The sequence below is a fragment of the Phoxinus phoxinus genome (genome assembly GCF_949152265.1).
Source record: "Phoxinus phoxinus genome assembly, chromosome: 15".
Taxonomy (NCBI): domain Eukaryota; kingdom Metazoa; phylum Chordata; class Actinopteri; order Cypriniformes; family Leuciscidae; genus Phoxinus; species Phoxinus phoxinus.
In genome coordinates this window covers 28,269,562-28,297,044 of record NC_136890.1, presented here as the reverse complement: position 1 = coordinate 28,297,044, position 27,483 = coordinate 28,269,562, and the positions used below count along the sequence as shown (strand labels likewise).

The window sequence follows — 27,483 nt, the reverse complement described above, 5'->3', positions numbered from 1 at the left end:
AAGAGGTCAGCGATATCAAAGAAGTGTAGTATCTGGCTCGGAGCAGTTTGTGAGGACCCAGTGAAGGACTTGTTGGCATCAGAGCTTGTTTACCTTGCTTGTCCCCTTAAGGCCAAAAGGAAAGAAACATATAGGATAAAGCTTCAAAGCAGAAGATTCACTTGTTGAAACACCAATACCTACATGTATATCACAGTGGCAGCTATATTTTACATTTTACAATGGAGCTTACCTGTGCAAAAGTAGCAGTTACAAAGCTAGGGTGCTGAGGGTGGTTGCCAGGGCGTTGTTATTCAGTTACTAAAGTGTTTGGACTGGAGTGATTGTTGCCTATTGCTATGCAGTTGCCAGGGTGTTGTTATGCAGATGCTAAAGTGTTCGCAGTGTTTAACGTGTTGCTACGCAGTTATCAGGGTGTTGCTGTGCGGTGACTAAACTGTTTAGAATGATTTTTAGCCTGTTGCCATGCAGTTGCTAGGGTAATATGGATGGCTGCTTACTGGCCCAGGTCAAACTAGTTATATCGTAAAAAAAAAAGAAGTCTGATCACCTCTCCTCAAAAAGTGGCAGAATTTGTGGTACTGTGCTCAGGTGAAACAAACTCATTACGCAAAAAACTACTAATTATTAACAAGACCAATGAAAGTTTTTTTTTTTTTAAACAATTAAAATTATCCATTACTTAGCAGGAGTGCAACATTTATATCCTGAGGCAGGCATTTCCATTCAAACACAGCCCTGAAATGGAATAAAATCTAAACCCATAATTCATTCACTCCCATAAACAGGGTATAATAGATGGTTCATTTCATGCTATCAAACAACATTACACAGCTTTGTACCTAATATTCTTCTGTCTGTGTTCTTACTTCCTGCTGATCCTCTGAGTCAGGCAATGTAAACACTGGCAGTGAGAAAAGAGAAGAAAAAAACAAGAAGCTGTCAGATGAACAATACATGAAATGATACCCAGATTCAACTTGTGTTTGGGGAATGTGTATGTACTGTATATGCCAAAGTGACAAGGTACAGTTTTGATTGAAACAGGGATCTGAAAAAATAAAAAGCATGCATCAGAGAGCTTTTGACTGGTTTATTCAAGTCAAACCTTGACTCATCTTGAAAAGATTTGAGGTTTGTTGAAGTCCTGCTAGGGTGTAGCCAGACTTTTTAAACTTCTAGGAAGGGTCAGACTGGGATTCAAATTGGGTCAGACTGGGCTCAAATTGTGGAAGAACGGTTGGGAGGGAGAATGAAGAATAATTTCACACATGAATTGGCATGAGTCCAGACATTAAACTCATTGAAAGTGTTTGAGATGTGCTGGACGAGACTTACAGAGCGCTCGTCTCTTGCATTGTCAATACAAGATCTTGACCAAAAATGTATGCACCTGTTGATGGAACTAAATGTTGTGATGTTATTTCCATCAAGAGGTTCATAAATGTTTGGTCAAGATCTTTTATTGTATTCTTCATGCTCCCTCCAAACCATTCTTTCACAATTTGAATTTGACATTCTGGAATATGGCCATGATGTGTCTTCCTACATGGTTGTTTGAGAAATAAAAAGCTACACACTCCATCAATTAGGGTTAAAGAACTGTTGCCAAACATAACATGCTAGAAACATAATAATCACAGCAATAATGATCCAATCATAGACTATTAAGTATTTGCCTATTCAAATCCAAACAGTGACGTTTTTTGGCTGGGCAGTGTGTATATACATATAGCTAGCTTTTAAGAGTTTTGTGTAAACAAAATATTGTTAAAATATCAAGATTGTAGCAGTGCTAGATTTCAGTTTCAGCACATATTTTCTCTATGCAGAAGAAACTAGAGGCTGTTTATTCCTCACTGAGATTTGGGAGCTGTGATTATCTGTTCTGCTCTTTAATGAGCGAAGGAAAGCTCAGATCGATGCATTACCTCCAGCTAGCCCGACACTCTGCGCTGCTTGTCTTCCAAAAGACCAGTCTTGAGCTAGTGTTGACTGACAGCTCGTGATTCCTGGACCTCTGAAGAAGAAACCTTCAACACAGATACAGACAATTATGGGGGACATATCTTGTTTTCTGTTTTCACTGGGTCCTCTTGCCTGAGACCTCAGCGGGGATAAAGTGTCCCTTTACGTTCACGACGGAAATCAAACCACTTACACATGATCAAACCGCTTTTATTCAAAAAATAATCCTGATTAATTGCTTTAATTAGCTGTGGATTTCCAAAAATGTCAAATAAGACCCATAAAAACACCTTTCAATCAGAGCAGCTCTCTCGTAACCCATTGGAATACAGCAAACAAGTTGCATGGTCCACTTTTATTGTGCTTTTTGAAGCTTGACAGCATTAGGCTATATGTCCAGCAAACCCATAAATGTTATTTAATAGATATAACAATCCATTTAGTTAGTAACAAGGGGATTGTTTGAATGCAAAACCACGTCCAGTGTTCAAAACGCATGAGAGAGCAAGCAATCTGTTGGAGAGAGACAAATCCATTCCGTTTAATTAATTAGCATGTTAAATATAGCCATTTAAATTCCACTTAAGTTCATCTCTGCAGCTTATGGTCTAGAAAGAAAAACTATTAAGTGGACCTTCAAATATTATTTTAATTGCGGTAGTAATAGTGGCAAGACATAGTGGAAGTTACTGTATGGAAGTAGTAGAGAGGATGTATTAAATTATGGCAAGTATAATTATTTTTAAAAAAAGCACTTGTTTGCTGACCTCAAAACATTTAAATTATCATATTAATGAGCCAGGACTGCTTTGAATTTATGCATCTATTATAATTATGATGTTATATATTACTTGATCTGTGTGTGTGTGCTTTTGGTGAAAACACACAGAAACACCTAAAGCCAACATGAAATGCAGTTTGCAAGCAATGTCACTTTCATGATATGGTAATACTGATAAATTACAAAGTCAACCATTTTATTTTATTAAGAATAATGTGCACTGATGGATAGTCCGTAATAAGACCAATATGTAAAAAAGCAAAGAAAGTCTGTTTTGATTTCATGTCAACTTTACATGCGGGTAGGAGGACTAAAGTGTGATCACTGAAAGCGTTGATTATTTGATTATAGTTCATAGTTCACCATGATTGACTAAAAAAATTAATAAATGCAAATTAGGTAACAACCCAATCTCAAAATATGCACGTTATAAAACACTTTTTCTTGAATAACAGCTGCTACAATCAATAGAAAATTCTTTTGAGGGTAAAGCACAAAAAATGTGATGTGGCACAATTGTTTGGTGAATTCGCCCCGTTATTTCTCTCTGTAGTTGGTCCTCAATGGAGAGTGTTTTATATTGTCAGTTGAGGTTCACTTCCAGAACAAAGAGTCACTGTGGTTGACACACTCAGCCTGATGGTAATGAAATTCAGGAAAAATCATCTCTGAAAACACTGGATCATCCTCGCTATACTTGAAGCTTAAGAGTAGACACATAAAAATGTTTGATTTTTTTATAGAATACAGCCATTTGACTGTGAGATGTCAGCCTATCTGCCTCGTGGCATTGGCAGGCATGTTGTGATGTATCAGTGCCAAGGTCTGGATAGACAATAAACATTAAAAAAAGATCATAAGTACCTTTCACTGATGCCATGCCGACTGACAAACCCCAAACAGATCTTCGTTGGCAAAGGCAGCCTCCATATGTTTAAATAAACCATCAGAAAAGTGTTTTGTACAGATAAGGTCAGGCGGAAAAAAGACGGGGGAATCGCAGTACAAACTGTTCTACAGATGGCAACATGTAGCCTATTGTTGTTTTAAAATACTCCAAGATACATGTGTCACGGTTCATGAATCGGCTGTCTCATGCTGATGTGTTTGTGTGAGTGTATTGTGTGGGTGTGGTTACTCGTTGTGTTGATTAGTGTCACCAGCTGTCTTCAATCCCAGTTGCCTATTTAACCCCAGTCATTTCACTCTCATGTTGTCAGATCGTTGTTGGTTGTTCCTCGGTGTGTGTCCTGTTTCCTGTGCCTCGTCTGTGAAGTTTCTTCGTTGGAGTTCGCCTGTTCCTCGTGTCGTTTGATGTTCCACGGTTCCTGGGTTCACTCGAGCACGTTGATTCACCGCACCACCACCGGATCGCCATCTCGTCCCTGCTTCATTCCACCTGAGTGTTTGTCCCTGACCTGTGCTATTTTCCTCTTTAAATTAATAAATTGAGTATTGCAATTGCATCCTCCTGCCTATTCATTACAGAACGATCTGACCGTCACCATGGATGCAGCAGATTCAACCCGGCTCAATGACTTCATTTCGCACAGCATCACGCGCATGGATCAGCAAGAGGAGAATATCTCGGGCACAGGTCGGGCGGTTCAAGCACTCCTGAAGCAGGTGTCCGAGCTCACCCAACAGGTCGCGCTTCTGCGGACTCCCACTGCGCCCCCCGCACCGCCCGTTCCCCCACCACCATCAGCACCCGCAGCAGTGGATAGACCGGAGCCACGCCTACCGACACCTGAGGGATATTCCGGCGAGCCCGAGTACTGCAGAGCATTCCTCACCCGATGTTCCATGCACTTCGCCCTACAACCGCGTACGTTCCAGACTGAACACGCCAAGGTGGCGTTCGTGTTGACACTGCTGTCGGGGAGAGCAGCGCTTTGGGGAACGGCGGTGTGGGAGAACGGAGACGACTGCTGCGACTCGTTCCAGGCACTCTCCGAAGCTATGAAGAAGGTTTTCGATCGGGCAGTGGCGGGTAAGGAGGCGGCCAGATTACTCGCCGAACTGCGACAGGGGGAAGGCTCGGTAGCGGACTATTCCATCCAGTTCCGCACCCTGGCCGCAGAGTGCCGTTGGAACGAGTCGGCGCAGTGGGATATGTTCCTGCATGGGCTGGCTGACCGCGTTCAGAAAGAGATTTATACACTGGATCTACCTGAGAAGTTGGATGGATTAATAGACTTAGCCCTACGAGTCGACGCTCGCTTGAGTCGAGCCACCAGATGGACGCACCCCAGTCGTCCACAGTCCAGCACAGAGGGTCATCAGTCTCGTGGAGCGAACGCGGTCAGTCCCACATTCGATCACGAGCCCATGCAGGTGGGGAGAGCTCGGCTTTCCCGGGAGGAGAGGGAAAGGCGGAGGTCCCAAGGACTATGTTTGTACTGTGGCCGGGCGGGCCATTTTATCCATGCCTGCCCGGTAAAAGAGCAGGCCCGATAGTAAGTATGAGGCTACTATCGGGTGGGATCTCCGCCGAGAAGACCTCATCACCATCATCGACCCTCCTCCCGGTAAGACTGAGATGGCGAACATCTACGCACTGCACCAGCGCACTACTGGATTCGGGAGCAGAAGGTAATTTTATGGACTTTAATCTTGCACGTCAACTACAGATCCCCGTCACTCCCCTCCAGCTCCAGATCTCCGTCAACGCACTCAATGGCCAAGAACTCCCCCGGATCACTCACTCCACTGAAATCCTCACCCTCATCACTTCTGGCAATCACACAGAGCGCATCTCCTTCCTCCTCATGGACTCACCACTTGCACCAGTGGTTTTGGGACACCCGTGGCTGACTAAGCATAATCCCCGCATTGACTGGTGCACTAACACTGTTTCCACTTGGAGTAACCACTGTCATGAGTCCTGTTTAGTGTCTGCCTGTCCTTCTGTGTCTAGTTCTGTGTTTCAGAGTGAGGCAGCGGATTTGTCTAACGTGCCCGCGGAGTACCAGGACCTGAAGGAAGTGTTCAGTAAGTCTCGTGCTGCTTCTCTTCCTCCGCATCGTTCCTATGACTGTGCGATAGACTTACTTCCAGGTAAATCTCCGCCTAAGGGCAAACTTTACTCTCTTTCTGTTCCCGAGAGGGAGGCCATGGAGAAATATATTTCTGATTCTCTGGACTCCGGGTTCATCCAGCCTTCCTCATCTCCTGCGGGGGCGGGGTTCTTTTTCGTTGGGAAGAAGGATGGTTCTCTGCGACCTTGCATTGATTACCGAGAACTGAACAACATCACGGTAAAGAATTCCTATCCTTTGCCGTTGATGTCTTCAGCTTTCGAGAGGTTGCAGGGAGCATCCATTTTCACGAAACTGGACTTACGTAATGCATATCATTTGGTCCGCATCAGGAAGGGGGATGAATGGAAAACCGCTTTTAATACCCCTAGGGGGCACTTTGAGTATTTGGTTATGCCTTTTGGGCTTTCCAATAGCCCAGCGGTTTTCCAGGCACTCGTGAATGACGTGTTGAGAGACATGGTCGATCAGTTCATATATGTTTACCTGGATGACATATTGATTTTTTCTTCGTCTCTCCAGGAACACGTTCAACACGTCAGACGAGTGCTCCAGAGACTCTTAGAGAATGGGCTTTTTGTCAAGGCGGAGAAATGCGCGTTTCATGCACAGTCTGTTCCTTTCCTAGGGTACATCGTCTCGTCTGAGGGAATGCGTATGGATCCTGACAAGGTTAAGGCTGTGGTAGATTGGCCAAGTCCAGATTCCCGTAAGGCCCTACAGCGGTTTCTGGGGTTTGCCAATTTTTACCGGCGTTTCATTCGCAATTTCAGCCAACTAGTCACACCTCTGACTGCCTTGACCTCCCCCCGAACGACGTTCAGGTGGTCGAGCACTGCTGAGGCAGTGTTCGCCAACCTCAAAAGCCGCTTCGTTTCGGCTCCCATTCTGGTCACCCCTGATCCCACACGTCAGTTCGTGGTGGAGGTCGACGCGTCAGAGGTGGGAGTAGGAGCAGTTCTTTCTCAACGCGCTTCCTCAGACGACAAGATGCATCCCTGCGCGTTTTTTTCCCATCGATTATCGCCTGCCGAACGCAATTATGACATTGGTAACAGAGAGTTGTTGGCAGTCAAGTTAGCGTTGGAGGAGTGGCGTCATTGGTTAGAGGGTTCGGGGGTACCCTTTATCGTTTGGACCGATCATAAGAACCTTGAGTATATCAGATCTGCTAAAAGACTCAACTCCAGGCAGGCTCGGTGGGCTCTTTTTTTCGGACGTTTTGATTTTGTTCTCTCGTACCGCCCGGGTTCCAAAAACATCAAACCCGATTCCTTATCTCGTATTTTTGATCCATCCGAACGCCCGGTGACTCCCGAGTGCATTTTACCTGAGAAAATTGTCATCTCCACTCTGACATGGGAGGTCGAATCGAAGGTCAAGACAGCCTTAGAAGGGGTAACGCCTCCGCCTGGTTGCCCACCGGGTCATTTGTTCGTTCCGGAGGGGTTACGGTCAGACGTGATTCGATGGGGTCATTGCTCCAACGTGGCTTGTCATCCAGGAGTGACTCGCACCGGCTTTCTAGTTAAACAACGATTCTGGTGGCCTTTAATGGCTCGCGACATTCACGATTTTGTGTTGGCTTGTTCAGTCTGTGCCACTGGTAAGACATCTCACCAGCCTCCAGATGGGTTACTTCGACCGCTGTCTGTCCCTTCGAGACCCTGGTCCCACATCGCGCTAGATTTTGTCACCGCCCTCCCGCCCTCCAAAGGCATGACGGTTGTTTTAACCGTAGTGGACCGGTTCTCGAAGGCGGCACATTTCATTCCCTTGCCCAAATTACCGTCAGCCAAGGAGACAGCGGTCACAGTTATTGATCACGTCTTTCGGTTACATGGCCTCCCGATGGACGTGGTCTCTGACAGGGGTTCCCAATTCACATCCAAATTTTGGCAGGAGTTTTGTAGGTTACTGGGGGCTACGGTCAGTCTGTCCTCGGGTTATCACCCCCAGAGCAATGGTCAGTCTGAGCGAGCCAATCAAGACCTCGAGAGAATGTTGCGATGTTTGGTTGCCAAGAATCCGTCGTCTTGGAGTCAACAACTTTCTATGGTGGAGTACGCCCACAATTCGTTACCAGTGTCATCCACGGGCCTCTCGCCATTTAAGTGTAGTTTAGGTTACCAGCCACCTATTTTTCCGAGTCTGGAATCCGAAGTCGCGGTCCCCTCCGCTCACGCATTCGTCCAGAGGTGCCGCCGTACTTGGACTAGAGCCCGGGAGACTCTACTCCAAGCAGGGAGGCGCATGAAGGCCAAGGCCGATCGCCACCGGTCAAAGCCTCCCGTCTACGTCGTGGGTCAAAAAGTGTGGCTTTCTACCAAGAATATTCCGCTCCGCTCCGTGTCTAACAAACTAGCCCCTAAATTCATTGGCCCGTTTCCTGTCACCAAGATTATTAGCCCGGTGACAGTCCGACTCAAACTCCCTCCTGCGTACAGGAGAATTCACCCCGCCTTCCATGCGTCTAAAGTCAAACCCGTATTTTACTCCCACATTAATCCGCCTGCCCCGGTTCCCCCCCCGCCGCGACTCGTAGATGGGGAACCCACGTATTCGGTACACCGCATTCTGGACTCGAGACGGAGGGGACGCGGATTCCAGTACCTGGTGGACTGGGAGGGTTACGGTCCGGAGGAGAGAAGTTGGGTACCTGCTAGAGACATCCTGGATCACTCCCTTATCGATGATTACAATCGACAGGTAGGGTTGCCTGGGAACGCCAGGAGGCGTTCCTAGGGGAGGGGGTACTGTCACGGTTCATGAATCGGCTGTCTCATGCTGATGTGTTTGTGTGAGTGTATTGTGTGGGTGTGGTTACTCGTTGTGTTGATTAGTGTCACCAGCTGTCTTCAATCCCAGTTGCCTATTTAACCCCAGTCATTTCACTCTCATGTTGTCAGATCGTTGTTGGTTGTTCCTCGGTGTGTGTCCTGTTTCCTGTGCCTCGTCTGTGAAGTTTCTTCGTTGGAGTTCGCCTGTTCCTCGTGTCGTTTGATGTTCCACGGTTCCTGGGTTCACTCGAGCACGTTGATTCACCGCACCACCACCGGATCGCCATCTCGTCCCTGCTTCATTCCACCTGAGTGTTTGTCCCTGACCTGTGCTATTTTCCTCTTTAAATTAATAAATTGAGTATTGCAATTGCATCCTCCTGCCTATTCATTACAACATGATGATACATCAAACACGAACAGAAAAATATCTCCTTCAAAATCTGTACCAAAGCCGATTCCCCCTGAAGAGCAACATAAATCAACAGAGCAAAAATACTATATGCACTTTATACATAGGCCTACTTATACAAAGAAATGAAGTCATTATGTTAATTAAGATTTCATTTGACAGATGAAATTATGCCTCGATTGGACGTATTGTAATGAGACTTCCCATAATTCACAATTCTTGATATTTCAGAAACTAGCTGCATCTACATTCACCTTATTAATCAGTTTGTTTTAGGGATGGGTATTTTTGTCCATTTCTCATTTCGATCATTGACAGGTCTAAAAAAACGAATACTCATACGTGTCCGTCATGAAAATACAAATATTTTAAGAAAAAAATTGATGTTGACAAATAAAAATATGACATGAAAACATGTCTACTGTATGAAAACATGAATGTATGACTAGAAAAAATAACACTGCTAGATTATGATGCATCAATCTCATCAAAAAAGAAGCATCTACAAGGAATATCTGCTTGAGGTAAAGCTGAAGAGTAAATGATCCCCAGTAAACTGAAGCCCGTTCAAGGACACATCCTATGAGATTAATAAGTAGATATCCTAGTTACATAAAATAAATCTTGCATCTGCACAAAAGGATGTGAATGCGCATGTGAACGTGACTGTGCTTGTTTTTTACAGTCTATGGTTTTAAAGGGAAACTCTGGATGCCCTCTTCCCTTAACAGCGCGTGCAAAAGCACAGAGAACACAACATTCTATTACAATCCTGGTCTCGTTATAATGCTACAGCATGTAAGAATTGTCCACTGAAGACAAGTTTGTAGAGAACCCAAGTACAGTTTATTTACAAAACGTGATCAAACATAAAACAAAGGCATGACATGGCATAAACTCAAGACATAAACATGGACATGACGCTTCTCCCACAGTGGTTACAGGGAAATAATACTTGACAAAGACGCTTGGCAAACATGAGGGCTTAGACAAGACTAATGACTAGACAAAGGACACCTGTAAACAATGAAACAATGACAACATGACAAGTAAGACAAGGGAACACATGGCAGGCCAGGATCACATGACTACAACAGGGAATCACATGACAGAGACATGACAGTATATTGACGCTGCACATCCTGCACTTAATTTTATTTTTCATGATAGAAAGTGATTACAATCATCATTACGCGTTTTCAAATGCATAGCGAGAAACAACTATAAATAAAAAACACTATTTTTAATATCATCGATAATTTTGAAAAAGGAATATGACCGTCTCAAATAACCCAATCATAGTTAGCCCGATCTCATCCCAAGGCGTCATATACTGACGCTTTGACAAATCGTCTACATCCAACGCACATGGCACCCTTTAGCGTCAATATGAGACGCAGATAGAAATGAGCCAGAAGGCGCCTCCTAGCGGTCTAACCCTAACCCTAACCCAGACCTAAACCCAACCATAACTGTGCGTGTCATATTGACGCTAAAGGGTGCCATGTGCGTTGGATGTAGACGATTTGTCACAAGTGTCAGTATATGACGCACTAGGATGAGAATGCGTTGCAATGTCGGACATTGCATTTGAGCTGAAACTGCAGAGTGAATGAAAGGCCGGCAAACTGTAGCGTTTTGCTGGCTGGTTATTAAACTCAACCAAACGAGTCTTATATTTTAGATTAATCTGATATAGACAACATGAAAGCAATTTTAGTTACAACTTGCATCTGCACAAAAGGACACGAATGCGCACATGAACTTGACCGTGCTAGTCTGATGTGTAGCTAACTCTTGTTGTGTGGACACTCTTCCTCTAAAAGCACACTTAAAAACTAAATCACAGAAAATTTACAACATTCTATTACAATCGTGTTCTCATTATAATGATAGATTAACACTGCACATCGTCCAATTACCTGCAGTGTGCACTTTCTCAAGTCCAGTTTCACTTTATTTGGCCGGTGCTGTCTAACTAACCAATCAGACCTCAGGAACCGCCCCAAATGCAGCAATAACCAATCAGAAAAAAAGATAATCGTTTTCATCATAGATATACATAATAAAGGCTAGATGTTTTACGGCGGAGTCTCTAACGTCATCACCCGGTGGCCATCTTGTCACTGGCAAGCTTTCTGTATGCGAGTGATCTGCACGAACACAAATACTTTTATCTCGCTGAAATCTTGACGGATTTACAAACGGTTCGGTTTCTTACAAACGTTATTAACGTGGCTATAATTCTGGATGCTTGAACATGTTGAAATATATATAATATTATAATTATTAATAAGTACGCAGTGTCATAACTACATCTCTGACGTTTATAACAAACCAACCCGTTTGAAAATCGGTAGAAAATCGGTAGAGCAAGTTATGGTTATTTAAAAAGTACATGCACCATTAAAACACAATGTTACGAGTGAGCGAGCCCCTGTGGCAAGATGGCCGCCGTGTGTGGACGTCGACCTCCATTGGCCAGCAGGGCGGACGAGACATCTAGTCTTTATTATATGATATCTATGGTTTTCATGATCAATTGTCGGTGTCACGTACAGGTACTCGAGTACTCTTTCCCATCCCTAAATCTAAATAGTAGCTCATGAAAGGTTATCTGTAACCACCTCATTAGCCAAATTCAACCTATAATCACCCTTAGAAGAAAAGGTTCGGTCAGGCGCTTCATATATAGAACCTTTTAGGGGTACGATTTAATAGAAACACTGATGATATGTGTAAATCAACCCAAACAAACACACCCCTCCACCACGAGGCATGCGTGTGGTGCTGACGCAGTAGCCGGTGTTCTGACATAGAACCCAATATAAACGAAGGTCTTAAAGCTCTTGCCTGGTCATTCAACCCTTCTTCATTTGAGACTAGACAGTACCTTCACGTCACAGTGTTTGGCCATTGTGATAAAGCCCAAAAAAAGATGTCATGTTAACAACCAGCGTGCAAATCCCCAAGCATGGATTAAACTGATGAATATGCACAGACTAATTACAAAGTAAACAAGTCACCCACTCAAATAAATATCACAACTTTTTTAAATAGAACTTGTAAGGAGTGAGCTGTTTTTAACAACCTCTCAACTCAGTTAAATTACAGCTGCACCTCCAAACCTGCGACATCATGACACCATCAGTGTTTTCCCAGGATATATGACGACTTGACTAATGGTCTAAAAAGGGGACTAATCTGAAATATGCCGTTTTATTACTGTATATTGGTTATTTTTGAAGTAATTAAAAAATATTTAATAATCCATTGCCTTGATGACTTTGATATGACTTGATTTGAATAAAAAAATATGTAAAAACATACATAAAACTGTTCCATATCATTTTCACAAGGAAACATCAAATGTAAATATCATTGTGTATTTATACTCAAAGGGGACTCGCACCAAACAAGTCGACCGCATGCAAATCTTTTCACACGTTACTGTAAGCTGATTTGCATATATTATCATATCATGATGCCAGTCTTTCTGCACTATTCATTTGCCTGAAGACTTCTTGGTAATATAATTCTTTTTTTTTTAGAACTCAAATAGTATGACTAACTTGTTTTTGTAGTTCTTGCAGAGCAAGTGAAGCATGTCTTTTAATTACATTTGCAGGCTGGGAAATTACAAGTGCCAGTTCTAATCAATGCCAAATACTGCCCATTTAAAAACGTCCTGTTACTCTCATCGCCAACCACCTTCAAAATTAATATGATTTTATTTCAAGTGCAAAAGATGAGTGCGTGTAAGGAACACACAAGCTATATAAACACATTCGCTTTAGGTTATTTTGTAATTATTGCACATTTAGGGGTCGAAAAAACTGAGACCCCTGACAATGCAACATTAATAAAACGTTGAACAAAAAGTTAAATGATATCCATATAAAATATTCATTTTCTCCACAGTTCCTCTCTATAGTGTACTTTGTTACTCTGTAGCTTTGAAAAACAATGACTCTAGACATTTTTCTTGAAGTAATTAAAAGTAGATTTAGACAAGCATGTTTTTTTATACATAAATTTCCAATAAACAAAGCCTTGTGACTCACTTACGAAACTGAATAGGTATGACAACACATGCATAGGTTCTGTTCCCCTGTTATGCTCATGCATGCATAATATAAAAGACTGATTTAAAATTTAGATGAAACCTGAAAAATCACAGTTTATTTCACAGTTTGTTGGTTGTCATTTTCACCACACAGACAGCACTGCAGGCAAATTTTAAACATGACTCTCGGTTAAACAGATACACTGAGTAATTGCCCTGCTCCTTTCCTAATTTATGTGACTTTTGAAATCAGTTATCAGGTAATTACAATACCTCCTTATCAGCAAAATGGATTTCTACCCCATTAGAGCTCCAATAACTGCATGTATCTTAAGTTTGCCTTGGCAGAGACCATTTATAACATCACAACACCTGGTTAAATGAGTCTGGCTGCCTCATAAAGCCATTTTCCATTAAAAAACATCTTTTCATTCATATTCCAGAGGAGAAAGTCAATGTAAACGAGCACACGCATGTTTATCTAAGACATTATCTAAATGAGGGCATACCATAGACTTCCTTTTTATATGTATAAAGTCAATTCATTACTGCAGACTAACCCGAACTAAACCCCTAAGAGAAAACTTTTTTTAAAGTGCAAAACTTTTTTCAACTGGTTTGCTTCAAGACAAAGATTGTGATCCAACATTCTGAATTGTTATATTGAACATGGCATGCACAATTAAATATTCAATATAAGCTGATCAAATGGGAGAAATGCACTAATAATCCATATAATGTACGGTGTGGGGGGGGGGGGGCATTTGTCCCTTCAAAGATATCAATAATTGACACGAAGTCATTCAGATATTTTGTTAAGCCTTTAAACTCAGTGAAAAGACCAAAGAGAATGCTGTAAAAATATGCATCTATTTTCCTGCGACTGACCGCAAAATAGCAGACATAGCTGAATTTACCACATGCCACATTTGTCATCACTCTTTCCTCGAAGCTTTCCAAACAAATATTAGCATTGAGCCAACTACACTTGGAAGATCATTGCTCTGCTTCAGAACCTAGTGGGCTGCCTACAGAGTGAGCATTTCAGTGCGTCACAGGCACAAAAGCTGTTCCAGAAGGTAAGAAATCTTAATTATGCCTACTAAGATACCTTGCAAATATCCTTGGCAGAGAAAGCAATCCTAAAATGCAGCAAGAAATGTGACAAGCTCTGTGATAAGATATGAAAAAAATGTCATATTTCGAATGATATTATTTTTGGTGTAGTTAAAAATTATTGTGAGTATATTTGCATTCATCTAACACTCACTTAATCTTTAACAACATTAATAATGTAATTCACAATATTACTTAAAAAAAAGATTTTTTTGCAAACTTCAAAATTAATATCTGCCTTTATAATTTTGTTATGTATTCACATATATAATTTAAAACAATTGGTTTTATTTTTAGGTTGTCTATAGTGTCTTATGTTGTTAATTAAAATATATATATTTTACTAATAATAGTATGCATTATTATATTAGGCTATATTATATCAAAATGTTGGCTTAGCAACATGCAAACATTAAGCTATTGAAATCAATCGATAGTGAATATTAGTATTTTTAGAATTTTTCGGAAAAGTTCTGAATTGATCGCTTATGTGTTTCCATGACTTTTAGGATGCTGCCTTGGTAGGGAGCTGCCTATGTGAGCAATGGCGCAGCTCTCTAGGTTTCAGAACAGAGCTTGTCTATGTTTATTTAATCACTTTTTTAATGATTTACTCATTCAGCAAATTGCTTCTCATCTGTTAATATCCAGCGGTGGTTTTGTTTTAACACAGCCGAGCGCAACATCAACACTCAACTGGCAGGGGACGCCGGGGCCTGGGAGTTGAGTAAATTACCACCATATGAGATACAAAAAAAACTGCACTACAGAAGATCTGGGCATACCAAAGGGACCAATAAATAGTCTTGATCTCAACTGCCGTCTGCAATGAACTCTGAGAATTGCCTCAGAGATGCCGCCTCCGGCCCTCTGGAGGAGGAAGTTTGGCAGCGCGTACGTAACAAGCTTCAGCGGAGCCACAAACCATCCCTAAAAAAGGTACGCTTTTCTAGCTTCTTCGAAAGCCATCTAGAACGCTGTCAGATGAAGTTTACATAATGACTTGTCTCCACTATAGTGTAGTGGCCAAGGCCAAATTACATTCAGGCCACTGAGTTTCTCCCACTTAACATAGTTATCTCTAACAGCATCTGTTCTAATTCATTTTACATGGAAATAAGGTGCTAAGACTGCTTCAATTGAGGCTAAGCGCACAGTAAGAACACAATAGCCCCATCTTGTTAGCATGTACACAACGCACAAAACCATAGCCTTCCAATATGGGTGCACTGGTAAAAATGCTTTGAATTTAATCATTAGTGATGGGCACATTAAAAACACTGCTTAAAAAAATAACGTGTAGTATTGACCAAGTTCACACTGTTTCAAAAGAACAGGGATTTTGTGCACCTACAAAATAAGTGCCACAAAAAAGATTAATTGTATGAGATTTTATATGGAAAAATTTATTTACGGATATCAGTGCCGGTCCTAGACTTCTAGAGGCCACCCTAAGCAAAACTTTGTCCGAGGACCTCGTTTCCTTTTGTTGTTTGATTAACATTAAATGACAGACAGAGTCACTTTAAGACCAAATGCACAGACCATTTATGAAAATATTGACCTCCAGTCCAGTAGGGGCAGCACCACGACAAATGCGTGTTGTGTTGACTCAAGTCAAGTCAACTTTATTTATATAGCGCTTTTTACAATACAGATTTGTATCAAAGCAGCTTCAGAGTGATAACATGAAAATAATACGACGTTTGTTTCTAGAAGAAAATTGCGTCATTGTCCACCTTAAGGCAGATCCATAATATTGTTGAATATTAAATGTCTCCAAGTAAGCAAGCCAAAAAGAAGACCGAAAGTTGTTCCATGAACACACTTTGGATAAAATTATATTGTAAATATAGAGGGAAATTATGTTTTTTGCAAAAAGCACTTGCGTCGCTTCATAAAAATTGAAGTTAAACCACTGAAGTCACATGGATTATACTTTAATGATATCTTTCCTATCGTTCTTTACCTTGAATGTGTAAATTGATATTTATACCCAATGGAGGGACTTAAAGCTCTCGTATTTCCTCAAAAATATCTTCATTTGTGTTCCGAAGATGGTCTTACGGTGCGGAACGACATGGGGGTGAGTAAATAATGACAGAAAAAAATGAAAATTCCTTTCATTCATCTTCGGCATGAAATTTTATTTTACAAATTCAACTATATTGAACACAATGAAATTAAGTTGTGAAATAAAGGTGAAGAATTGTGCAGCATTGTTTTGTTTTTTTACCAAGTAAATTGAATAAGCAACAAAAAAATTAAAAAATTCAGTGCGCCTACTCATGTTTTCTACTTTGTGCCCTGAGAGAAAAATTAATTTTGGATTATTGTAAAGGCCACACAGGGGGAAAGGGATAAATGTGGAAAAAGCTCGAGGTCAGGTTTATCCTTATTGTCTTTCTTCAGCCCGACTCTGCAGACGGCACTGTGCCCTTGTGCACTGTTCTGTAAACGGCGACTATAACAGCAGACAGCTTTGGTGTCCATCAGATGAGGTGCACACAGGCAGCGCTCTGCCTCGGGCTTAAGTTGGGCGAATGAGGCACGACTGGTCTGAAAGGTGGGACGGCAGCATTCAAGATCTGGAGGACACTAATGGGGCGAGCCAGCTGAGGCTGTGACAAGTGCACCGGCACCTGCGGCGATGGAGCGTCACATCACATCACCACGGGTGACTGACACGTCACCTTCACCAAATCCAGAGGACCTAGATAGGAGAGAAAAATCTCCGAACGGCTCTGCAGGGCACAGACACGCAAACGTCCCTCTCGCCATTTCCCTTTTTGTATTTTTATCTCTATATCTCACTCCCTTTGACTCACTGTCTCTCTTGCATTCGAAAATGGCTGCTGGGGGGGATAAATAAGGAATTCACGGCAGCCTAACGTTGCTTGTCACAGCGAGGGTGGTATCAGGGATCAAACCCCGCTGTGGTGTTAAAAGAGACATTGAATTAATGTCTGATGTCTATCACACGTCACTCTGGCCCTCAATTGTATTGTATTCCTAAAACCAGTACAGAACTATTTTTCTTTGTCTCAAAGCCGTTTCAGGTGTACTTTTTCAATTAAAAATTCTGACTTGCTATAGCAAGTAACAGATCATGGGTTGTGAATGTAGCGTAAATTAAAATGTATAATAAATAAATATTAATATATTAAATTTAATGTGTGACTAATTAATAATGAAATGTATAAATAAATTTAATAAAAAAAAGTGGAGGTTTTATATATATATATATATATATATATATATATATATATCAAAGCTATGTGTGACAAATGTAGAGTTAATATCACAAAAGTGATTTTCATAAAATCTGACAAAAAATTAGGACAGCATCTAACACACTAAAACAAGGAATTAAACAAAACAAAATCATAACTTCAAAATAATCCAATTCTGGACCAAGTAATTTCTTCTTAAATGTTTGACAATTTTTCATCCTATGAATATTGCCACCTTGGGATATTTTGTAATCATGTTTTTTTTTTACAATTTCTATACAAGATAATGAGTGTACTAAGATACACTTTCTTGCAATGAACACAGGAAGTAATACGCAGGAGAACAGGAAATGGAAAGAACTAAAAAAAATAAAAGACACATAGGGACCCATTACGGTCACCAAAAGCCCACAACGACATTACATCATGATGGGAGGCTACAAACTATTTTTCATTTACTGGGTTCCACTGGGGGGAAAAACAGAAACAAGAAACAGTCAGAGATGCAATAGGAACTCTTTTTGGAGGTGAAAATAAGTTTTACCAAAGTTCTGACATTTATCTGTTGTACTTCTGAAATCACAGTTTGATATCTTATATTAACAGCGAGCTGTCAGACCTCTGGCTCCCCTCTGTTAAACCCCAACTTTGCACGGCTACGCGTTTCACAGCAAATGTCATTTTCCATTTTTCTTCAGCCATTACTGATGTCCATATGCCAAACGCTAACAGAGGCTTGACTGCAGACAGCTGTGCCGGCTAAGCGACGGCTGCCAAACACACTGACAGGGCTCTGGAGGAGGAGGAGGGAGGGGGCTCAAAGTTCAAATACAACTTTAAGCGGTGGAATGAAACACGTTAACAGACACCATAATGACCTCCAGTCCTGCTCTGTGATACATTCAGAAGTCTTTCTCTTTATAATTCATATCAGTTATGCATTTTTCATGAGGTTTGTAATGGGAATTGCATCCATACTTAATATTCTTTGACTAATCCCTGGGTGCAGAGGACCAGTGTGCATGCATTTTAACCATGACACAGATGAGGTCTGCATTCACATTCATTGAGTTTGGATGACAAAAGCTGGACATATTTGAGGTTAGACTATCTATGCCTGCCGTTCAATATTTAAAAAATTAAATCGGGATGACTGTCTTAGTTTACACCATGATTTTCTTGGCACTCCCTTAGACAACTATGCAATTTACTAAGACTGTTGCAAGCATCTCTTGTGGCAAGAAGCCTCCGAACTGCAGCAGACATCCAGACAACTGGAAGTGGCTGCTGTCCAGAAGAGCGGCAGAGACGCATTAGTAACCTACACACAGGGTGTGACGGGGCTCAAGTGAGCAAGTGATTAATACAGACCTCGACTGTGACACATTCCCCAGGAAATCTGTTCGACCCTGGTTTCTGTCATGTTTCCAAACCAAAGGTTATTTGTCTCTGTGAGTGGTCAAGGAGAGGAGTAAGTGTGGGTGAAAACATATGTTACTTACTGTCTTGGATGGATTTTATATTAAGCAGTAAACTAGAAGATTTGCCAAAAATAGAGCAAACAGATAATGTATGACTGATGTTTTTTTTTTTCTTGGGTGAATCTTTTAAAACCCTACCAAGAACATGTTCACACTTTACCCTAAATATCAAAAAGGAAATAGTTTCAATATCTACAATAACATGACTTTTTTTTCCTAACAGCGTTTGCTAAAAAAAAGTTCCCAGCCGGCACCAGCATGTTTGATCATATTCGTAAAACTTTCATGGCCCCCAGAATATTTAGTTGTATGATTATTTAAACGGTCAACATATTAAAATAAAGAACATAGATTTTTAAACAAAAAATATTTTATTTAATCAACACTTGAATGTGGGTAGGTTGAATTAAAAAGCTGAGAAACTCACATTTTTGTCAAGGTCATTTTTTCTCTTTGTGGGTTCAACATTTTCTTGGTAATGCTATTGAATGTTTGATCACCACTTGTGCAACCCTCTATCTTCTTTTTCGCTTGTTTTAGGATCTGGAGATTTCAGAAGATCTGTAACAGCGCTCCCTAGCATATCACAGTGAAAACACAAATTGCCTGAAAACCTTGTGAATGGCGTGGAAAGGGTTAAAGAAAAGTATGCCTATTTATAGATTAAAATCATTCATATTTTTTACAATAATGCTAAAATCTAAATGTATTACTGTAATGCAAGTACAAGCAGAATGATGTATTACTATTGTTTCAAATAGAAGTTTAGTAGTATTTGTTACACTACCTTTAATTTCTGTTAGTTAATTAAAAAACATTGCATTACAGTATTTTTAAAATAACGAACAGTACTTTATTACAGTAATGAGAAGCTAATGAGAACAATAGGAAATACAAAAAAAAATCAAACTCAAAAAGAAAAGAAAATATCTGTACACATTAGTTGTTTTATATTATGGTTATATTTTATTATGGTTTGTTAGAGTTTATTTTATGTATTATAGTAATGATAATGTGAGGGGGAATGAGTTTGCCTTTTAAATGTCACAATGTAAACAAATTTTAAAAAAGCAAATATACAGCAACAGTCTGTGCTTTAATAGCTGTGGTGATAAAAACATGCTACCTTTTTATTATGCAAAGTATTAATATCACCTGGACATGTTTTTGTGAGATTCAATTTGTTGTGATACTGTTTAGCAGAGATTAGCCACCACACAGTATAAAGGTATCGATTGCAACAGGCAACACCATCTGCACAGGATGATATAAATTAGTGCACGTGGGCCAAAGAAGTGCAACAAATGTGTTTTTCACATGCAGGTTTTCCAGATGAAATGCAGTTTCAATCATTTTGAAATAGTTACTGATTCAGACACAGGCTAATGAGCCTAAATGATCCATTCAGCGACATCAATAACATTAAACACTTATTGCAGGAAAAAAGTCAATATCCTTTCTTTCGTGGTGCCTGGAATAAATGGCCCAAAGTGCACAAATGTTGATTTAAATAAACCGAGGTCTTGGTCATGCAGTGAGCTCTCCCGGTAACCAAGCAACGGCTGAAATACGTCTTTGAATTATAATAAGCTAAATTAGCAGTCCTACTTCCAGAGCTCTGTAGGGCAGCCATGCTGCTCACAGCGAGGGTTAATGCGATCCCACTGAGGGAATGTCTACAGCCTGCCTACAGGAGGAGCCCGACTCCATTTAAAACCCACACAGGAACGTTTCAACCTGCGGCTAATAAGCAGTACGGTTTAAGGGACCTCTGTAATACCACTTCAATCAAGTTCTTATTCCCCTGCTGCTAATCTTAGCTAGCCTTGTTATTCCTCTGTAATGAGGTGATCAGTTAGGAACACTTTCCATTGTTTGTCTGCCATATAATCTGTTTACTGTTGTTCTGCTTACAAAAAACTGCCCCCCTTCTGCTGACACCGGGAAAACTCTCGGCAGTCGCATGCAATCCCATAACACACTAGGGCTTTCAAGTGCCAACAAAGCCTAATGACTATTAAAGGCTAATCTGTAAGCATTGTTTTGGACACAGGCAGTGATTGTGGCTATTGGTTGAGTTGCATTCGCAATTGGCATTTAAAAATAAGCAGCTTGTTTTGTTTCTCATGAAAAAACATTCTTGAAAGAAGTCTTTTTCTACACACGACGTGAATACATTTTATTTTATATAAAGTTTGAGAACCTCATTCAACTCGAGCAGTGCGAATTTTGTGTAAATTTGTAAAATCTATTAAACGAAATGCTACAATTTATGTAAAAATTGTAAACAGATGTTTGCAAATAACTTAAAAGTATAAAGCCAACTGTTTGCCTGTCGGTTTAACGAATTAAACTTAATACTAAATGTTTTGACTGATCTCTTATAAGACAAAAGCACTCTTGTAATATTCACTCTTTGTCACACAAAGACCTCATAGCATGAAACACATCATGAGTAAGAAATTTGATTTTTCTTCATTTATGGCAGCAACTGAACTTACGTTAAGCTGAATTTGGTGGAATTTATTAGGGATGCACCGATATGAACATTTTGGTCAATACCGATAACTCTTTATATTTGAAAGCCACTAACCAATATATTGGCCAATAAATCTAAATCCATATTTTTTTAATAGCCTGATTACAAAAACAAATCTCATCATTAAAAGCCATGTCCCAAGCACACAATGTTACACTTAACGGTATTTTTCGTTTTTGAAGTGATTCCTCTAATGTAACATTGTTATATTCCTTTGCGCTCCATTTAATAACAACAACAAATAACAACAAAGCGCAACGTGTTTGTCCGTTTAGGGCTACTGTAGAAACATGTTGGCGCATTTCAATGTAAGGGGACCCGCGGTGTATGTAGATAGAAATGGCTCATTCTAAAGTAATAAAAACATAACGGTTCATTAAGTAAGGTCTTTATACACCACTGTAAACAGTTATGTATATGATATTGCATTTCTGTCAACAGATCCTCTTAAACATTACACAATGCACCTTTAAGCTAATAATAATTTTTTTTTACAGTGTAGACATTTGTTCTGCTCATGTTTCATGAAGTTTTGTATTGTGATTTGTTCTGTATTGTTAGATGACATCTGGAGATACGCGAGGCGAACACAATAACGGATGTTATCAAGAAAAGCACATCTTGACTCAGGGGAGTCTTCTTTTACAGACCGAGAAAAGAAAAAAAAAGAGACAACTCATTTCTTATCTCTAGTAAAAAAGCATCACCCATTCACTGTTTTTGTTGTTGTTGTTATTTCTTGTGGGCTACTGCTTGCAAAGGAGGACATGGATGTCCCCCTGTGAGAAGCAGCTTTGCAGGAAATGTGTTCCATGGTGAGAATGATCAGTCAATAATCCTCAAAGAAAGTTTATTTGATGTGGAGCCAAAGACAGAAGGGGTCTGGCACAGAGACGAACAAGATGACACAACGTAAAAACAGGAAGACTTGTGACGTTTAATACAAATAAGTAATTTTTTTTACTTGTAATGTAGAATGTGCTGTGATCTGAAGTGCATTGCATGATGTCATATTATGGATGCATATAGACTTCTCACGATCATGAATTTTGTCTTAATAAACTAAATTATACTTAAATCTTTGTCTACTTTCTATCCGTTTTTTTCTTTACTCCCTACCAGCTTATGACTCCCCTGCTTCTCCCTACCACACCAGGGGCCTCATTTATAAAACTGTGCGTAGGATCCTTACTAAAAGTGTACGTGCGCCAAAAAGCCAAAAATGGCGTGCGCAAAAAAATATTCAGACTTATAAAAGCGTGCGTACGCCAGAACCTGTGCACGATTCACTTTATAAATCCCACTCCGCGGAAGATTGTGCGCACGTGCGTCTCCTCCCCGAAATAACCATATATGGAGCTTACAACGTCTAGTTTTACTATGCATATCCTCATCTGCATATCATTTGCATATGATTATTCATCCACGTGATAACATGTTTAACGGTACAAGACATTAGGAAAATATGAAATACGGATGTGCCGTCACATTACATTAATAAAAATCATTTAGTAGCATATCCTTGCCTTGTTTTTGAATAAATAAATCAAATAGTGTAAAATACATTTCAGAGAAAGTTTTTCTCAATCTTTTCCACTGACCAAATAGTATTTTTAATTGATTTATATTTTTAATGGAAACAGATAGACCTTGTTGTGCATTATATTTGCACAATCTGCTATTATCATGATAAGCAATCTCTGTAGTTAAAACATTGAAACACAGCATGCCAAAGGAAAAGTGTTCAAAAGCATTGCATCCACAACAAATATTTATAGGCTATTTATTGTATATGTGTATATATATATTTTTTTTTTTTGTACTTTTTTTTTTTTTACTTTCAGTAGGCCTAAATGTCATGTAATTTAAGTGTTTAACTCCGTTAATGGGAATGGCATATTTAATCTAAATGTTTATATCCGAAATAAAACATAGTTTAAATCATTGTTTTAAATAAACTGTAGCCTATTTATGATTAGGACTCATAATGAAGATGTACAGTTTTACTTCATCTGCTGTTAGATATTCGTCAGTTTCACTAAACGGCCCAACGCGCTCGCTGGCGCGGACATTTAAGGTGTGGATATTTGCTTCAAGTAATAGGCTTGGTGAGTGAAATTATATTTGTATTATCTTTCTGTATATGTATCATTTTATTTCGATTTTCTGTCTAAAAGTGACCAAAAAAACATTTAACTCCAGCTCACCATCGGTGTCGCCAAACTGCTCCGTCTCCAAAACGTTCGTACGCATGGGTTAGAGTTTGCGTGCAGGTGCCCACATTTTCCCGTCAAGTTTGTTTTTATAAATCACAACTTATGCGTCGGAAGTGGCGTACGTCTCTTTCTGGGCCTGTTTTGTGCGTACGCAACGGTTATAAATGAGGCCCCTGAAAGGGAGACATATTGCACATTTGATGCTATCAAGCGCTTCAATTTATCTTATTTGGATAGCAAATTTTAATTGAAAATTTAACTGCTCAATTATTGTGGTTATCTCAAATAATTGCTATTAGATAGAATAACAACGATCAAACAATGAACTAATAATCGTGACAGGCCTAGGATACACTAGATGCATGTATTAATAATCTGCCATTTTGGAAATACAAAGTCGATCACTGAGAGTGAATAGTCTACTGAAAAACATTCCCCACTCTTGAATGTTGTACTACCACAAGGTCGAATAATAGGCCAACTGTGCTATTCTAATTGAAGGCCTTTACCACCAGGACCTGCAATCATGCGTCACTGGACCTCCACGCTCGTGATAGAACGGTGCTCACAAACTCATCAGATTGAAAGGACATAAATAGATGGGCAGAGTGCAAATCACCAGAGATCAATTAGAAATCACACAGTGTCACAAAATCGACCTTGTTGTGGGTGACCACTTTGTTGGCACATTGATGCTTGATTTTCATTCATTTTTCAGAGGGCGTAAAAACACACACAAAGGTTGCCACTCTAAAGAGCAATTCACTGAAAAATGATGGACCAATTTTGAATGGTTTTCCTACCTCCTGAGTCAGAAAATGACCAGCGGTGAAACAGAAATAACATCTTGAAAAACTATTTGGGCAAAGCAGATTTAGGTGAAGATAAACAAAATTGTATTTACTGAATTCTAATGTGTGGCAAAACACTCAGTCTTGATACTTAATTAGAACAAACACAAAAAAAATTCTAGTAAACACTTTTCTTTTCTTTTTTTTAACATGACTGTGAACCTTTAACTGTCAAACTGTCAAAAATGTACATATTCATAATTTATGTACTTTAACAGTTATGTTGTGGTAACAAAGTAACAGGTGTTCTGACGGAACATCATACCCATCAGAATGGGATACCTTCGGTTAATGCGCATGCGCAGCAGTAAAATTTGTGGAATTGCGCATGCGTTACATTTAAACCATAATTTCAGCATACCTAAGATTACAAGCGGTAAGTGTTTGTCTATTATATCGCATAATATATACACATTACCTAATTGAAGGGTATGCTGTTTTGATAGCCCCTGGTTTAATAAAAATACAGTTAATAAAGGGGTATGCTGTTGATAGCCCCTTGTTTAATAAAAATACAGGGGTATCAAAACAGCATACCCCTGTAGAAACTCTATTTTTATTAAACCAGGGGCTTTAAAACAGCATACCCCTTTATAAACTGTATTTTTATTAAACCAGGGGCTATCAAAACAGCATACCCTTCACAAACACTGGTATGCTTTTTTGATAAAGTAGGCTAAATTGACAGAATCCGCTATAAAACTCAACTTCCGGTATGCTATTCTGACAAAGTATGCTACATCGACAGAACACCGGTAGTAAAAAGGGACTGCAACATTATGACATAATAACGCGACGCGTGACACAATAAAAAAATGCACAACCTGGCAAAATTGCATTAAATTAACAAAACATTCATTACGTTCATAAATATCTGAATGTATTTTAATGTAATTTGATCTGATAAGCATTTTTAAATTTGGTTAATGTTAATAAGTTTGTAAATAATAAAATTGTTATCAGTAACTTATATGCAGAGCACTACTGTACTTATAACTGAAGGCTCACCTTCAGTCTTCAGGACGCGTTTTTAGTTCAAAAACAGTTATTAAATGGAGCTCAAAGGGATGTAACAAACACATCCCAACGCGTTTTATGACATTTTAATAATAAACGTCTCATAGCGGAAAAAAACTAAAAGAAAAATCTGCGTACGTTAGACGCAAACGGCCAAAAGCAAGAAACGTCCTGTGAGAGTTTCAGTTCCAACGCGCTTTCTCTGCCAATACGTAAAACAACGAAAAGCGGAGAATAGCATTGCAAATCATTTCAGTATAAGGTAAGGGAAGCTGATAACAATGTCTTACCTTATAAAATCATGTTCTTATTGTGTCGTTTAGTTCCTGTCCAACTGTCAAAGCCAAAACAGCGCGAATTACTGTAGTAGCGGAAGAAGACGAATGATATCACGAACGATAAAACTGGTTTATTGAGTAGCGCCCTCTGTTGATCAAAATAAACAACACAATGAGGTAATGTTTTTTTCTTTGGAAATCCATATTTGTTAAATTATTTGTTCATTTTAGTAAATTGAACCTTATTGTAAAATGTTACCTCTTTTATGGCAACAAAACAAGCAAAAGATATACTGTAGGATTACATGTAATGTAAAAATTGCAATAGGAAATGCGCTAAAACGTATATTATATTAGATTAGATTATTACACCATAGAAGTTTTATAAGCAACTACATTTTTTATAGAATTCAAAATATATATCAACATATTTCTTGTAAATATATATATAGGCTATATTAGGAACTGTAAGAAAATAAGTATAGCTAAACTTGAAATGAAAAGGGTCTGTTTTCAAAGAGTCGCCTAAAAACACATTTTTGGCTCAGGCAGATGTTTGTGGATGAATTAATTTTAACAAAATTCCAAAAGTCTATCGAAAACACTGAAATAAACACACTGAAGTAGGCCTACGTTCCTATTCTCAACTGCTTCTTGACGTCACCTTTGGCTGGACTTTATGAATCCCTTTCTGAGCTCAGCAGTTACAGTGAAGCCTTTAATCTGATAGAGATTTGACTCTCCAGTCAAAGTCATTTTGTTGTTCTCATGGTGACGTTTAGCTATGGCTGTGCTGACTGGGACTATGGCCACACTGTCCAAACAGACAGCTTGTGGTTGAGTCCCTGTTCCTATCACCAAATTAAAGTATTTTGAATTATGGACGAATATCAAAGAAACCATGTGTCATTCCAAATGGAGATGCTTCAGGCACTAGTGTGCACTTAATGTAAATGTTTTTTTGTTTTTTTTTAGAAATTAACTAAATTTAGAGTCAATCATCAATCTTTCTTCCAAAACGTTTTCATCTTAACCATCTTAAATTGATGGCCTAAGACACGAAACGAGCGGTTTGTGTGATATTTATATCGTTTTTACCTCTTGTAATACAGCCACGTCCAAGTGATCTGAGGGCGCGAGCGTGTGCGCAGACTGGTGCATAGATGTATACACTAGAAGTCGCCTTGGCTACGGCAGTTCATTGGAACGAATGTCTTTAATGCGACATCTAGTGTATATATCTATGCACCAGTCTGCGTACACGTGACACAGAAGGAAGCGCCCGCGCCCTCAGATCACTTGGACGTGGCTGTGTTACAAGGGGTAAAAACGATATAAATACCGTTCGTTTTATCACACAAACCGCTCGTTTCGTGTCTTAGGCCATCAATATGTACTTACGATGGGGAATTGTTTAATTTGGGCGATGGGGCATTGTTTTAATTTCACTCGTAACCTCACTCGTACGAATTTGTACGATTTTTGCTAAACCTTACATATTTTACGAGTTGCAAAATTCGTATGAATTTGTACGAATGACCTGCCCCTGACCCCACCCCTAAACCTACCCATCACGTGGGTTTAGACAAATCATATGAATGAGTGAGGTTGTACGAATTCGTATGAATTAGCCACCTTTTAATCACTCATACAAATTCGTACGAATTGGTCATGAGATAGCGTTGATGTAACCGGTCCTACTCA

At 39.7% G+C, this 27,483-nt stretch overlaps 1 long non-coding RNA gene across 1 annotated transcript; it reads right to left on the bottom strand.

The window, feature by feature from the left end:
* Positions 1-830: 830 nt before the first annotated feature.
* Positions 831-25,898, bottom strand: LOC307011386. Its single transcript, XR_013800415.1, has 3 exons — positions 25,792-25,898; positions 1,932-2,033; positions 831-904 (listed from the first exon to the last, which is right to left on the bottom strand). It is a non-coding gene; the product is annotated as an uncharacterized lncRNA (long non-coding RNA).
* Between the last annotated feature and the right edge of the window lie 1,585 nt (positions 25,899-27,483).